The 16704-nt window shown below is 52.9% G+C and overlaps 1 protein-coding gene across 5 annotated transcripts in view; it reads right to left on the minus strand.

Moving 5' to 3' along the window:
• Positions 1–16704, minus strand: part of LOC123772094 (uncharacterized) — a 95570-nt gene that overhangs the window by 22274 nt on the left and 56592 nt on the right. Inside the window, exon 2 of one of the 5 annotated variants that reach the window (XM_069311165.1) lies at positions 6332–6358. The exons of the other annotated variants lie outside the window; for them this stretch is intronic. The gene's annotated coding sequence lies outside the window, so the exon portion shown is untranslated. The remainder of the gene's footprint in view (positions 1–6331; positions 6359–16704) is intronic. 5 annotated transcript variants of the gene reach the window in all.

The raw sequence follows: 16704 nt of genomic DNA on the forward strand, positions 1-16704 counted from the left end.
TCACTGTACGGATACAGTGAGTACAGCCACAACTGTAATGGCTTGTATACATGTGCGACCCACGCTACTGTATCATCACACACTGCTGTACTCACTGTACGGATACAGTGAGTACAGCCACAACTGTAATGGCTTGTATACATGTGCGACCCACGCTACTGTATCATCACACACTGCTGTACTCACTGTACGGATACAGTGAGTACAGCCACAACTGTAATGGCTTGTATACATGTGCGACCCACGCTACTGTATCATCACACACTGCTGTACTCACTGTACGGATACAGTGAGTACAGCCACAACTGTAATGGCTTGTATACATGTGCGACCCACGCTACTGTATCATCACACACTGCTGTACTCACTGTACGGATACAGTGAGTACAGCCACAACTGTAATGGCTTGTATACATGTGCGACCCACGCTACTGTATCATCACACACTGCTGTACTCACTGTACGGATACAGTGAGTACAGCCACAACTGTAATGGCTTGTATACATGTGCGACCCACGCTACTGTATCATCACACACAGTTGTACTCACTGTACGGATACAGTGAGTACAGCCACAACTGTAATGGCTTGTATACATGTGCGACCCACGCTACTGTATCATCACACACTGCTGTACTCACTGTACGGATACAGTGAGTACAGCCACAACTGTAATGGCTTGTATACATGTGCGACCCACGCTACTGTATCATCACACACTGCTGTACTCACTGTACGGATACAGTGAGTACAGCCACAACTGTAATGGCTTGTATACATGTGCGACCCACGCTACTGTATCATCACACACTGCTGTACTCACTGTACGGATACAGTGAGTACAGCCACAACTGTAATGGCTTGTATACATGTGCGACCCACGCTACTGTATCATCACACACTGCTGTACTCACTGTACGGATACAGTGAGTACAGCCACAACTGTAATGGCTTGTATACATGTGCGACCCACGCTACTGTATCATCACACACTGCTGTACTCACTGTACGGATACAGTGAGTACAGCCACAACTGTAATGGCTTGTATACATGTGCGACCCACGCTACTGTATCATCACACACTGCTGTACTCACTGTACGGATACAGTGAGTACAGCCACAACTGTAATGGCTTGTATACATGTGCGACCCACGCTACTGTATCATCACACACTGCTGTACTCACTGTACGGATCCAGTGAGTACAGCCACAACTGTAATGGCTTGTATACATGTGCGACCCACGCTACTGTATCATCACACACTGCTGTACTCACTGTACGGATCCAGTGAGTACAGCCACAACTGTAATGGCTTGTATACATGTGCGACCCACGCTACTGTATCATCACACACTGCTGTACTCACTGTACGGATCCAGTGAGTACAGCCACAACTGTAATGGCTTGTATACATGTGCGACCCACGCTACTGTATCATCACACACTGCTGTACTCACTGTACGGATACAGTGAGTACAGCCACAACTGTAATGGCTTGTATACATGTGCGACCCACGCTACTGTATCATCACACACTGCTGTACTCACTGTACGGATACAGTGAGTACAGCCACAACTGTAATGGCTTGTATACATGTGCGACCCACGCTACTGTATCATCACACACTGCTGTACTCACTGTACGGATACAGTGAGTACAGCCACAACTGTAATGGCTTGTATACATGTGCGACCCACGCTACTGTATCATCACACACTGCTGTACTCACTGTACGGATACAGTGAGTACAGCCACAACTGTAATGGCTTGTATACATGTGCGACCCACGCTACTGTATCATCACACACTGCTGTACTCACTGTACGGATCCAGTGAGTACAGCCACAACTGTAATGGCTTGTATACATGTGCGACCCACGCTACTGTATCATCACACACTGCTGTACTCACTGTACGGATCCAGTGAGTACAGCCACAACTGTAATGGCTTGTATACATGTGCGACCCACGCTACTGTATCATCACACACTGCTGTACTCACTGTACGGATACAGTGAGTACAGCCACAACTGTAATGGCTTGTATACATGTGCGACCCACGCTACTGTATCATCACACACTGCTGTACTCACTGTACGGATACAGTGAGTACAGCCACAACTGTAATGGCTTGTATACATGTGCGACCCACGCTACTGTATCATCACACACTGCTGTACTCACTGTACGGATACAGTGAGTACAGCCACAACTGTAATGGCTTGTATACATGTGCGACCCACGCTACTGTATCATCACACACTGCTGTACTCACTGTACGGATACAGTGAGTACAGCCACAACTGTAATGGCTTGTATACATGTGCGACCCACGCTACTGTATCATCACACACTGCTGTACTCACTGTACGGATACAGTGAGTACAGCCACAACTGTAATGGCTTGTATACATGTGCGACCCACGCTACTGTATCATCACACACTGCTGTACTCACTGTACGGATCCAGTGAGTACAGCCACAACTGTAATGGCTTGTATACATGTGCGACCCACGCTACTGTATCATCACACACTGCTGTACTCACTGTACGGATCCAGTGAGTACAGCCACAACTGTAATGGCTTGTATACATGTGCGACCCACGCTACTGTATCATCACACACTGCTGTACTCACTGTACGGATCCAGTGAGTACAGCCACAACTGTAATGGCTTGTATACATGTGCGACCCACGCTACTGTATCATCACACACTGCTGTACTCACTGTACGGATACAGTGAGTACAGCCACAACTGTAATGGCTTGTATACATGTGCGACCCACGCTACTGTATCATCACACACTGCTGTACTCACTGTACGGATACAGTGAGTACAGCCACAACTGTAATGGCTTGTATACATGTGCGACCCACGCTACTGTATCATCACACACTGCTGTACTCACTGTACGGATACAGTGAGTACAGCCACAACTGTAATGGCTTGTATACATGTGCGACCCACGCTACTGTATCATCACACACTGCTGTACTCACTGTACGGATACAGTGAGTACAGCCACAACTGTAATGGCTTGTATACATGTGCGACCCACGCTACTGTATCATCACACACTGCTGTACTCACTGTACGGATACAGTGAGTACAGCCACAACTGTAATGGCTTGTATACATGTGCGACCCACGCTACTGTATCATCACACACTGCTGTACTCACTGTACGGATCCAGTGAGTACAGCCACAACTGTAATGGCTTGTATACATGTGCGACCCACGCTACTGTATCATCACACACTGCTGTACTCACTGTACGGATACAGTGAGTACAGCCACAACTGTAATGGCTTGTATACATGTGCGACCCACGCTACTGTATCATCACACACTGCTGTACTCACTGTACGGATCCAGTGAGTACAGCCACAACTGTAATGGCTTGTATACATGTGCGACCCACGCTACTGTATCATCACACACTGCTGTACTCACTGTACGGATCCAGTGAGTACAGCCACAACTGTAATGGCTTGTATACATGTGCGACCCACGCTACTGTATCATCACACACTGCTGTACTCACTGTACGGATCCAGTGAGTACAGCCACAACTGTAATGGCTTGTATACATGTGCGACCCACGCTACTGTATCATCACACACTGCTGTACTCACTGTACGGATCCAGTGAGTACAGCCACAACTGTAATGGCTTGTATACATGTGCGACCCACGCTACTGTATCATCACACACTGCTGTACTCACTGTACGGATCCAGTGAGTACAGCCACAACTGTAATGGCTTGTATACATGTGCGACCCACGCTACTGTATCATCACACACTGCTGTACTCACTGTACGGATACAGTGAGTACAGCCACAACTGTAATGGCTTGTATACATGTGCGACCCACGCTACTGTATCATCACACACTGCTGTACTCACTGTACGGATCCAGTGAGTACAGCCACAACTGTAATGGCTTGTATACATGTGCGACCCACGCTACTGTATCATCACACACTGCTGTACTCACTGTACGGATCCAGTGAGTACAGCCACAACTGTAATGGCTTGTATACATGTGCGACCCACGCTACTGTATCATCACACACTGCTGTACTCACTGTACGGATACAGTGAGTACAGCCACAACTGTAATGGCTTGTATACATGTGCGACCCACGCTACTGTATCATCACACACTGCTGTACTCACTGTACGGATACAGTGAGTACAGCCACAACTGTAATGGCTTGTATACATGTGCGACCCACGCTACTGTATCATCACACACTGCTGTACTCACTGTACGGATACAGTGAGTACAGCCACAACTGTAATGGCTTGTATACATGTGCGACCCACGCTACTGTATCATCACACACTGCTGTACTCACTGTACGGATCCAGTGAGTACAGCCACAACTGTAATGGCTTGTATACATGTGCGACCCACGCTACTGTATCATCACACACTGCTGTACTCACTGTACGGATACAGTGAGTACAGCCACAACTGTAATGGCTTGTATACATGTGCGACCCACGCTACTGTATCATCACACACTGCTGTACTCACTGTACGGATCCAGTGAGTACAGCCACAACTGTAATGGCTTGTATACATGTGCGACCCACGCTACTGTATCATCACACACTGCTGTACTCACTGTACGGATCCAGTGAGTACAGCCACAACTGTAATGGCTTGTATACATGTGCGACCCACGCTACTGTATCATCACACACTGCTGTACTCACTGTACGGATCCAGTGAGTACAGCCACAACTGTAATGGCTTGTATACATGTGCGACCCACGCTACTGTATCATCACACACTGCTGTACTCACTGTACGGATACAGTGAGTACAGCCACAACTGTAATGGCTTGTATACATGTGCGACCCACGCTACTGTATCATCACACACTGCTGTACTCACTGTACGGATCCAGTGAGTACAGCCACAACTGTAATGGCTTGTATACATGTGCGACCCACGCTACTGTATCATCACACACTGCTGTACTCACTGTACGGATCCAGTGAGTACAGCCACAACTGTAATGGCTTGTATACATGTGCGACCCACGCTACTGTATCATCACACACTGCTGTACTCACTGTACGGATCCAGTGAGTACAGCCACAACTGTAATGGCTTGTATACATGTGCGACCCACGCTACTGTATCATCACACACTGCTGTACTCACTGTACGGATCCAGTGAGTACAGCCACAACTGTAATGGCTTGTATACATGTGCGACCCACGCTACTGTATCATCACACACTGCTGTACTCACTGTACGGATCCAGTGAGTACAGCCACAACTGTAATGGCTTGTATACATGTGCGACCCACGCTACTGTATCATCACACACTGCTGTACTCACTGTACGGATCCAGTGAGTACAGCCACAACTGTAATGGCTTGTATACATGTGCGACCCACGCTACTGTATCATCACACACTGCTGTACTCACTGTACGGATCCAGTGAGTACAGCCACAACTGTAATGGCTTGTATACATGTGCGACCCACGCTACTGTATCATCACACACTGCTGTACTCACTGTACGGATCCAGTGAGTACAGCCACAACTGTAATGGCTTGTATACATGTGCGACCCACGCTACTGTATCATCACACACTGCTGTACTCACTGTACGGATCCAGTGAGTACAGCCACAACTGTAATGGCTTGTATACATGTGCGACCCACGCTACTGTATCATCACACACTGCTGTACTCACTGTACGGATCCAGTGAGTACAGCCACAACTGTAATGGCTTGTATACATGTGCGACCCACGCTACTGTATCATCACACACTGCTGTACTCACTGTACGGATCCAGTGAGTACAGCCACAACTGTAATGGCTTGTATACATGTGCGACCCACGCTACTGTATCATCACACACTGCTGTACTCACTGTACGGATCCAGTGAGTACAGCCACAACTGTAATGGCTTGTATACATGTGCGACCCACGCTACTGTATCATCACACACTGCTGTACTCACTGTACGGATCCAGTGAGTACAGCCACAACTGTAATGGCTTGTATACATGTGCGACCCACGCTACTGTATCATCACACACTGCTGTACTCACTGTACGGATCCAGTGAGTACAGCCACAACTGTAATGGCTTGTATACATGTGCGACCCACGCTACTGTATCATCACACTGCTGTACTCACTCTACACTAGTGCGACCCACGCTACTGTATCATCACACACTGCTGTACTCACTGTACGGATACAGTGAGTACAGCCACAACTGTAATGGCTTGTATACATGTGCGACCCACGCTACTGTATCATCACACTGCTGTACTCACTCTACACTAGTCGTCACATCACCTGACCTGGAAAACAAGAAAAAAATGAATTAAAATGAGTTATGAATGATGGTGTAAATAATACAATGCATGTAGGAGGCTTTCGGCCCATTCATCCAGTGATGAGTGTCTTTGATTCTCATTCATTCATTCATTCATTCTTACACACACACACACACACACACACACACACACACACACACACAAAACTGCAAAACTAAGACTAAACTGGAAAAGGTTCAAAGGTTTGCCACCAGACTAGTACCCGAGCTGAGAGGTATGAGCTACGAGGAGAGACTACGGGAATTAAACCTCACTTCGCTGGAAGACAGAAGAGTTAGGGGGGACATGATCACCACATTCAAGATTTTGAAGGGAATTGATCGGGTAGATAAAGACAGTCTATTTAACACAAGGGGAACACGCACAAGGGGACACAGGTGGAAACTGAGTGCCCAAATGAGCCACAGAGATATTAGAAAGAACTTTTTTAGTGTCAGAGTGGTTGACAAATGGAATGCATTAGGGGGTGATGTGGTGGAGGCTGACTCCATACACAGTTTCAAGTGTAGATATGACAGAGCCCGATAGGCTCAGGAATCTGTACACCTGTTGATTGACGGTTGAGAGGCGGGACCAAAGAGCCAGAGCTCAACCCCCGCAAACACAACTAGGTGAGTACGTGAGTACGTACGTGCGTGTGCGTGTGTGCGCGTGCCTTACGTGAATTAAACCTCACGTCGCTGGAAGATAAGAGTTAGGGGGGGGGAAATGATCGCCACATACAAGATTCTCAAAGGAATTAATAGGGTAGATAAAGACAGGCTATTTAACACAAGGGGCACACGCACTCGGGGACACAGGTGGAAACTGAGGGCCCAAAGAGTGAGATAGAGACATATTAGAAAGAACTATTTAGTGTCAGAGTAGATGACAAATGGAATGCATTAGGAAGTGAGGTGGCGGAGGCAGATTTCATACACAGTTTCAATTGTAGATATGATAGAGTCCAGGAATCTATACACCAGTTGAGAGGCGGGACTAAAGAGCCAAAGCTCAACCCCCCCCCCCCCCCCCCACAACTAGGTGTGTGCGCGCACACAGACCCGAGCGCGCACACGCGGTGGAAGATGGAAAAGATAGAGAAAGAGAGAGAATGAATCAGAGATAGTGAATCAGGGAGCATTGACTGGAACTAGAGACAAAAGAGCCACACAGATATCAGGAAGAAATAGTGTACTTGACTCTTAAGAGTCGTCAATGTGTAAGTGGACAAGTAGTTGAAGCTAACCCTATACACAGTGTTACAAGTACATACAAGAACATCATGGGAACTGGCGGGCGCAGGTAAGAGAGAATGTTGAGAAGGCCCGGCTAGCGGCCCCCTGCTGGAGCCTGCAGGTACATGTAGGTCAGGGCGGGGAGCCGTCACCCCGGCCGGACGACTCCACACGGGAGCAGGGAACTCGGGCCCGGCAGCTCCACAACTCTGCTTACTACACAAGTCTAAATCACCCAATTTCCCATCAAACTCCTCCCCGCATACCCCATCCTTTATTGATGTATACCCCCCCCCCCTGGTATACTAACCTCGTTCCGTAAACCCTATTACTCCCCCTACAATATGAAGTTAACCACTTACTATCCAAGATGATTGATTGATGAAGATTAAGCCACCCAAAAGGTGGCACGGGCATGAATAGCCCGAAAGTGGTGGCCCTTTTGAGCCATTACCAGTATCATTAGCTGATACTGGAGATCTGTGGAGGTGCGACTGAACGTCTCTCTCCAAGATACTACCTTAGCACCTTTATACAAGTTAATCCCCCATTACCCATCCCTGTGCTCTATATAACCCCCATCCCTCTAACACCTATCAACTACCCCATCGTACAATCGCCCCATCTTATTAACTCCTCCGCACACGCACACACCCACTTCCTACACAGGTGGAATGCAAGTCAATGAAGTGTATGTGCACAGAAGAAAGTGAGCTTTAAGTCATGTGTACACAGATGGGATTACAAAGCAAGTGGATAAGGGAAGGGCGGTAACAAACAATGCCTAGATGTAACAGCACTCACAGAAACAAAATTGTCGTGTCATAAATACAATAGTCCCTTGTAGCAGGTCAGGGTTGTAACGCCCCGTAACACAACTGTCACAGCCCTGATGCATCTCTCCTTGTATTCATTTCACCGAATAACTTCTAACGCGAGTAGTATATTAAATATAGTTATAATTACAGGGGACAGAGGTAGTGGATAAGATAGGTGTAGGAGTAGACCAAGTCCACTCCCCCACCTTGTTAATGTACTACGGGCTCACCATAGACCGTGCTACTTGGAACTTTTTGTTCCAGGTAACGAATCTTAAACAACAACATTTGTTAATTGAGATATATAGAAGAGTTGTTACATTCTTGTAGAGCCACTAGTACGCGTAGCGTTTCGGGCAGGTCCCTGGAATACGATCCCCGCCGCGAAGAATCCTTGTTACAACCAAGTACACATTTTACTGTTGCGTTAAACAGAGGCTACAGTTAAGGATTTGCGCCCAGTAAATCCTCCCCGGCCAGGATACGAACCCATGACAAAGCGCTCGTGGAACCCCAGGCGAGTGTCTTACCACTACACCACGGAGACTAGTAATGTCAGTAAAGGTAGTCACCTGTCCACAGCCTACACGCAAGGAAACACCTTCAACTACCTTGTCCTCCCGAGTGTACCTTAACGAGGGTCGCAAGGACGCATACAGGTCGGTCATCGGGCAGCTCCTCCTCCGAATAGACAGTACATTTTAATACTAAATGTAATAAGTGCAATCCTGACTATCGGTTTAGTACATAAATGCACTTAATCGCCAGAATCGCACCAAAATATTGTGAATATTAGAGTTTACCTGAAAAGCTGTATAGAAAACCACGACCTAACCTAACCTTCTTAGTGTAGGACGACAAGCATTTTATTGCTTCTTAATTAAAATTAGTACTTAACTTATAGTTATATTGATATTACAGCTTTACAAAACTAATAAAACAAAACTAAAATCTTATAAAGAGCTGCGGGAGAGAGAGAGAGCTGCGGGGGGGGGGGGGGGGGGAGAGAGAGTAACGTAACAAGGGACTAAGAGCAGTGTGTTTTGGGTCACAGAGTCCAACATTGATCTTTGGGCAGCATGACAGAGCCCGCCCCCCCCCCACCTTCTCACACTACACCCCCTCTCTCCCTCTCTCTCTCACCCACCGCCCACCCACTAACACTACACCCCCCCCCTCTCTCTCTCTCACCCACCGCCCACAGTCGCCCCTTCCCCCCCCCCCCCCAGGGAGCCGGTCGGCCGAGCGGACAGCACGCTGGGCTTGTGATCCTGTGGTCCTGGGTTCGATCCCAGGCGCCTGCGAGAAACAATGGGCAGAGTTTCTTTCACCCTATGCCCCTGTTACCTAGCAGTAAAATAGGTACCTGGGTGCTAGTCAGCTGTCACGGGCTGCTTCCTGGGGGTGGAGGCCTGGTCGAGGACCGGGCCGCGGGGACGCTAAGCCCCGAAATCATCTCAAGGTAACGTCTAGGAGACTCGAACATTGACGTTTCCAGACGCAGGATGCTGCTGCGTCTGGTAACGTTCCTTATTATTAACACCTCTCAATACCTTGGTCTCTATCCTCTTACATATTACGTCGGAATTTGGCCGTTTGGCCGAAAATGAACGTAATTTGAAAATAAAAAAATGAAAATACATTTTGGATTTTTTTTTTTCCTACAACAGCAAGTTAAAGGTCCTCTGGTAGGTCAGGAGAGCAGGAAATTCTCATAAAGTTTCAAAACGTCATGAAAATCGTCAATTGAAAGTGTCCTCTCCTAACCTTACCGAGTAAGCCAGACGACCCAAACAGAAAACGGGACAGTAGGTCACTTTCGTGAGCCGATTTCATTTCAAATCACGTCCACTTTTGGTCATAGCGCAGCGCATACGAGCGAAAAGCGACGTCATTTTTACGAGGACGGGTTGCGGGGAGCCTCGAACCCGCACCAACATGAAGACATGGCTGACTGAGTTACCGGAAGCCCTTGTGTGGAGGGCCGAGTGCAACAAGTTCGCCCTGTACCGGCCCGTCCGCCACATCCCCACACCACATGACCTGGCACATGGGGTACTGTGGCCACCACCACCACATGACCTGACACATGGGGTACTGTGGCCAGCACCACCACCACATGACCTGGCACATGGGGTACTGTGGCCAGCACCACCACCACATGACCTGGCACATGGGGTACTGTGGCCAGCACCACCACCACATGACCTAGCTCATGGGGTACTGTGGCCAGCACCACCACCACATGACCTGGCACATGGGGTACTGTGGCCAGCACCACCACATGACCTGACACATGGGGTACTGTGGCCAGCACCACCACATGACCTGGCACATGGGGTACTGTGGCCAGCACCACCACCACATGACCTAGCTCATGGGGTACTGTGGCCAGCACCACCACATGACCTGGCACATGGGGTACTGTGGCCAGCACCACCACCACATGACCTAGCTCATGGGGTACTGTGGCCAGCACCACCACCACATGACCTGGCACATGGGGTACTGTGTCCAGCACCACCACATGACCTGGCACATGGGGTACTGTGGCCAGCACCACCACCACAAGACCTAGCTCATGGGGTACTGTGGCCAGCACCACCACCACATGACCTGGCACATGGGGTACTGTGGCCAGCACCACCACCACATGACCTGACACATGGGGTACTGTGGCCAGCACCACCACATGACCTGGCACATGGGGTACTGTGGCCAGCACCACCACATGACCTGGCACATGGGGTACTGTGGCCACCACCACCACCACATGACCTGGCACATGGGGTACTGTGTCCAGCACCACCACATGACCTGGCACATGGGGTAGTGTGGCCACCACCACCACCACATGACCTGGCACATGGGGTACTGTGGCCAGCACCACCACATGACCTGGCACATGGGGTACTGTGGCCAGCACCACCACATGACCTAGCACATGGGGTACTGTGGCCAGCACCACCACATGACCTGGCACATGGGGTACTGTGTCCAGCACCACCACATGACCTGGCACATGGGGTACTGTGGCCAGCACCACCACATGACCTAGCACATGGGGTACTGTGTCCAGCACCACCACATGACCTGGCACATGGGGTACTGTGGCCAGCACCACCACATGACCTAGCACATGGGGTACTGTGGCCAGCACCACCACATGACCTGGCACATGGGGTACTGTGGCCAGCACCACCACATGACCTGGCACATGGGGTACTGTGGCCAGCACCACCACATGACCTAGCACATGGGGTACTGTGGCCAGCACCACCACATGACCTGCCACATGGGGTACTGTGTCCAGCACCACCACATGACCTAGCTCATGGGGTACTGTGGCCAGCACCACCACATGACCTGGCACATGGGGTACTGTGTCCAGCACCACCACATGACCTAGCTCATGGGGTACTGTGGCCAGCACCACCACCACATGACCTAGCTCATGGGGTACTGTGGCCAGCACCACCACCACATGACCTAGCTCATGGGGTACTGTGGCCAGCACCACCACCACATGACCTGGCACATGGGGTACTGTGGCCAGCACCACCACCACATGACCTGACACATGGGGTACTGTGGCCAGCACCACCACATGACCTGGCACATGGGGTACTGTGGCCAGCACCACCACATGACCTGGCACATGGGGTACTGTGGCCACCACCACCACCACATGACCTGGCACATGGGGTACTGTGTCCAGCACCACCACATGACCTGGCACATGGGGTACTGTGGCCACCACCACCACCACATGACCTGGCACATGGGGTACTGTGGCCAGCACCACCACATGACCTGGCACATGGGGTACTGTGGCCAGCACCACCACATGACCTAGCACATGGGGTACTGTGGCCAGCACCACCACATGACCTGGCACATGGGGTACTGTGTCCAGCACCACCACATGACCTGGCACATGGGGTACTGTGACCAGCACCACCACATGACCTAGCACATGGGGTACTGTGCCCAGCACCACCACATGACCTGGCACATGGGGTACTGTGGCCAGCACCACCACATGACCTAGCACATGGGGTACTGTGGCCAGCACCACCACATGACCTGGCACATGGGGTACTGTGGCCAGCACCACCACATGACCTGGCACATGGGGTACTGTGGCCAGCACCACCACATGACCTAGCACATGGGGTACTGTGGCCAGCACCACCACATGACCTGGCACATGGGGTACTGTGTCCAGCACCACCACATGACCTAGCTCATGGGGTACTGTGGCCAGCACCACCACATGACCTGGCACATGGGGTACTGTGTCCAGCACCACCACATGACCTAGCTCATGGGGTACTGTGGCCAGCACCACCACCACATGACCTAGCTCATGGGGTACTGTGGCCAGCACCACCACCACATGACCTGGCACATGGGGTACTGTGGCCAGCACCACCACCACATGACCTGGCTCATGGGGTACTGTGGCCAGCACCACCACATGACCTGGCTCATGGGGTACTGTGGCCAGCACCACCACCACATAACCTGGCTCATGGGGTACTGTGGCCAGCACCACCACCACATGACCTAGCACATGGGGTACTGTGGCCAGCACCACCACATGACCTGGCACATGGGGTACTGTGTCCAGCACCACCACATGACCTGGCACATGGGGTACTGTGTCCAGCACCACCACATGACCTAGCTCATGGGGTACTGTGGCCAGCACCACCACCACATGACCTAGCTCATGGGGTACCGTGGCCAGCACCACCACCACATGACCTGGCACATGGGGTACTGTGGCCAGCACCACCACCACATGACCTGGCACATGGGGTACTGTGGCCAGCACCACCACCACATGACCTGGCACATGGGGTACTGTGGCCAGCACCACCACCACATGACCTGGCTCATGGGGTACTGTGGCCAGCACCACCACATGACCTGGCTCATGGGGTACTGTGGCCAGCACCACCACCACATAACCTGGCTCATGGGGTACTGTGGCCAGCACCACCACCACATGACCTAGCACATGGGGTACTGTGGCCAGCACCACCACATGACCTGGCACATGGGGTACTGTGGCCAGCACCACCACATGACCTGGCACATGGGGTACTGTGGCCAGCACCACCACATGACCTGGCACATGGGGTACTGTGGCCAGCACCACCACATGACCTGGCACATGGGGTACTGTGGCCAGCACCACCACATGACCTGACACATGGGGTACTGTGGCCAGCACCACCACATGACCTGGCACATGGGGTACTGTGGCCAGCACCACCACCACATGACCTGGCACATGGGGTACCGTGGCCAGCACCACCACCACATGACCTGGCACATGGGGTACTGTGGCCAACACCACCACCACATAACCTGGCTCATGGGGTACTGTGGCCAGCACCACCACCACATGACCTGGCACATGGGGTACTGTGGCCAGCACCACCACATGACCTGGCTCATGGGGTACTGTGGCCAGCACCACCACCACATGACCTGGCACATGGGGTACTGTGGCCAGCACCACCACCACATGACCTGGCTCATGGGGTACTGTGGCCAGCACCACCACATGACCTGGCACATGGGGTACTGTGGCCAGCACCACCACCACATGACCTGGCACATGGGGTACTGTGGCCACCACCACCACCACATGACCTGGCTCATGGGGTACTGTGGCCAGCACCACCACATGACCTGGCACATGGGGTACTGTGGCCAGCACCACCACATGACCTGGCACATGGGGTACTGTGGCCAGCACCACCACATGACCTGGCACATGGGGTACTGTGGCCAGCACCACCACCACATGACCTGGCACATGGGGTACTGTGGCCAGCACCACCACATGACCTGGCACATGGAGTACTGTGGCCACCACCACATGACCTGACACATGGGGTACTGTGGCCAGCACCACCACATGACCTGGCACATGGGGTACTGTGGCCACCACCACATGACCTGACACATGGGGTACTGTGGCCACCACCACATGACCTGGCACATGGGGTACTGTGGCCAGCACCACCACATGACCTGGCACATGGGGTACTGTGGCCAGCACCATCACATGACCTGACACATGGGGTACTGTGGCCAGCACCACCACCACATGACCTGGCACATGGGGTACTGTGGCCACCACCACATGACCTGACACATGGGGTACTGTGGCCACCACCACCACCACATGACCTGACATGGGGTACTGTGGCCAGCACCACCACCACATGACCTGGCACATGGGGTACTGTGGCCAGCACCACCACATGACCTGGCACATGGGGTACTGTGGCCAGCACCACCACATGACCTGGCACATGGGGTACTGTGGCCAGCACCACCACCACATGACCTGGCACATGGGGTACTGTGGCCAGCACCACCACCACATGACCTGGCACATGGGGTACTGTGGCCAGCACCACCACATGACCTGGCACATGGGGTACTGTGGCCACCACCACATGACCTGACACATGGGGTACTGTGGCCACCACCACCACCACATGACCTGGCACATGGGGTACTGTGGCCAGCACCACCACATGACCTGGCACATGGGGTACTGTGGCCAGCACCACCACATGACCTGACACATGGGGTACTGTGGCCAGCACCACCACCACATGACCTGGCACATGGGGTACTGTGGCCACCACCACATGACCTGACACATGGGGTACTGTGGCCACCACCACCACCACATGACCTGACATGGGGTACTGTGGCCAGCACCACCACCACATGACCTGGCACATGGGGTACTGTGGCCAGCACCACCACCACATGACCTGGCACATGGGGTACTGTGGCCAGCACCACCACATGACCTGGCACATGGGGTACTGTGGCCAGCACCACCACATGACCTGGCACATGGGGTACTGTGGCCAGCACCACCACATGACCTGGCACATGGGGTACTGTGGCCAGCACCACCACCACATGACCTGGCACATGGGGTACTGTGGCCAGCACCACCACCACATGACCTGGCACATGGGGTACTGTGGCCACCACCACCACATGACCTGACACATGGGGTACTGTGGCCAGCACCACCACATGACCTGACACATGGGGTACTGTGGCCACCACCACATGACCTGGCACATGGGGTACTGTGGCCAGCACCACCACCACATGACCTGGCACATGGGGTACTGTGGCCACCACCACCACATGACCTGGCACATGGGGTACTGTGGCCAGCACCACCACCACATGACCTGGCACATGGGGTACTGTGGCCACCACCACCACCACATGACCTGGCTCATGGGGTACTGTGGCCACCACCACATGACCTGACACATGGGGTACTGTGGCCAGGAAGAGTGTGACATACATCTGTGAGTTGCAACAGCAGCTCCAGGATGGCCTGCACCACCAACACACACACACACACACAGACACACAGGTGTCACACCCACATCACCCAGGCCAAGCCAGGATCTGACCAGCGTCACATCCCACCAGGCTGGGGGGTGTGGCTGGGGGTGTGGCTGGGGTGTGTGGCTGGGGTGTGTGGCTGGGGTGTGTGGCTGGGGTGTGTGGCTGTGGTGTGTGGCTGGGGGGTGTGGCTGTGGTGTGTGGCTGGGGGGTGTGGCTGGGGGGTGTGGCTGGGGGTGTGGCTGGGGGGTGTGGCTGGGGGGTGTGGCTGGGGGGTGTGGCTGGGGGGTGTGGCTGGGGGGTGTGGCTGGGGGGTGTGGCTGGGGGGTGTGGCTGGGGGGTGTGGCTGGGGGGTGTGGCTGGGGGTGTGGCTGGGGGGTGTGGCTGGGGGTGTGGCTGGGGGGTGTGGCTGGGGGGTGTGGCTGGGGGGTGTGGCTGGGGGGTGTGGCTGGGGGTGTGGCTGGGGGTGTGGCTGGGGGTGTGGCTGGGGGGTGTGGCTGGGGGAGTGGCTGGGGTGTGTGGCTGGGGGGTGTGGCTGGGGGGTGTGGAGACAGCCTGAAGCAGCAGGAGGAGGAGGCAGGCAGTGTTGGCGGGTGGGGCCGCCTCCAGGGACTTGGCAACAGTCGACACTGGTTTATATGTGGCGGTAATATTCTGGAGTTTTGGTGCTGCGTGCTGCGGGCCACACCTGTACACGGTGACCTTGTGGCCACACCTGTACACGGTGACCTTGTGGCCACACCTCGTGACCACATGTCCTCTGCCACACTAGCGCCACAGCCACACCAACCACGCCAACTCTCACCAACTTCCGTATTGTAACAACCTGTAGTTCATACCACTTTCCCTCAGCAGAACCAAACCG

The sequence above is a fragment of the Procambarus clarkii genome, chromosome 69, assembly GCF_040958095.1.
Source record: "Procambarus clarkii isolate CNS0578487 chromosome 69, FALCON_Pclarkii_2.0, whole genome shotgun sequence".
Classification (NCBI taxonomy): domain Eukaryota; kingdom Metazoa; phylum Arthropoda; class Malacostraca; order Decapoda; family Cambaridae; genus Procambarus; species Procambarus clarkii.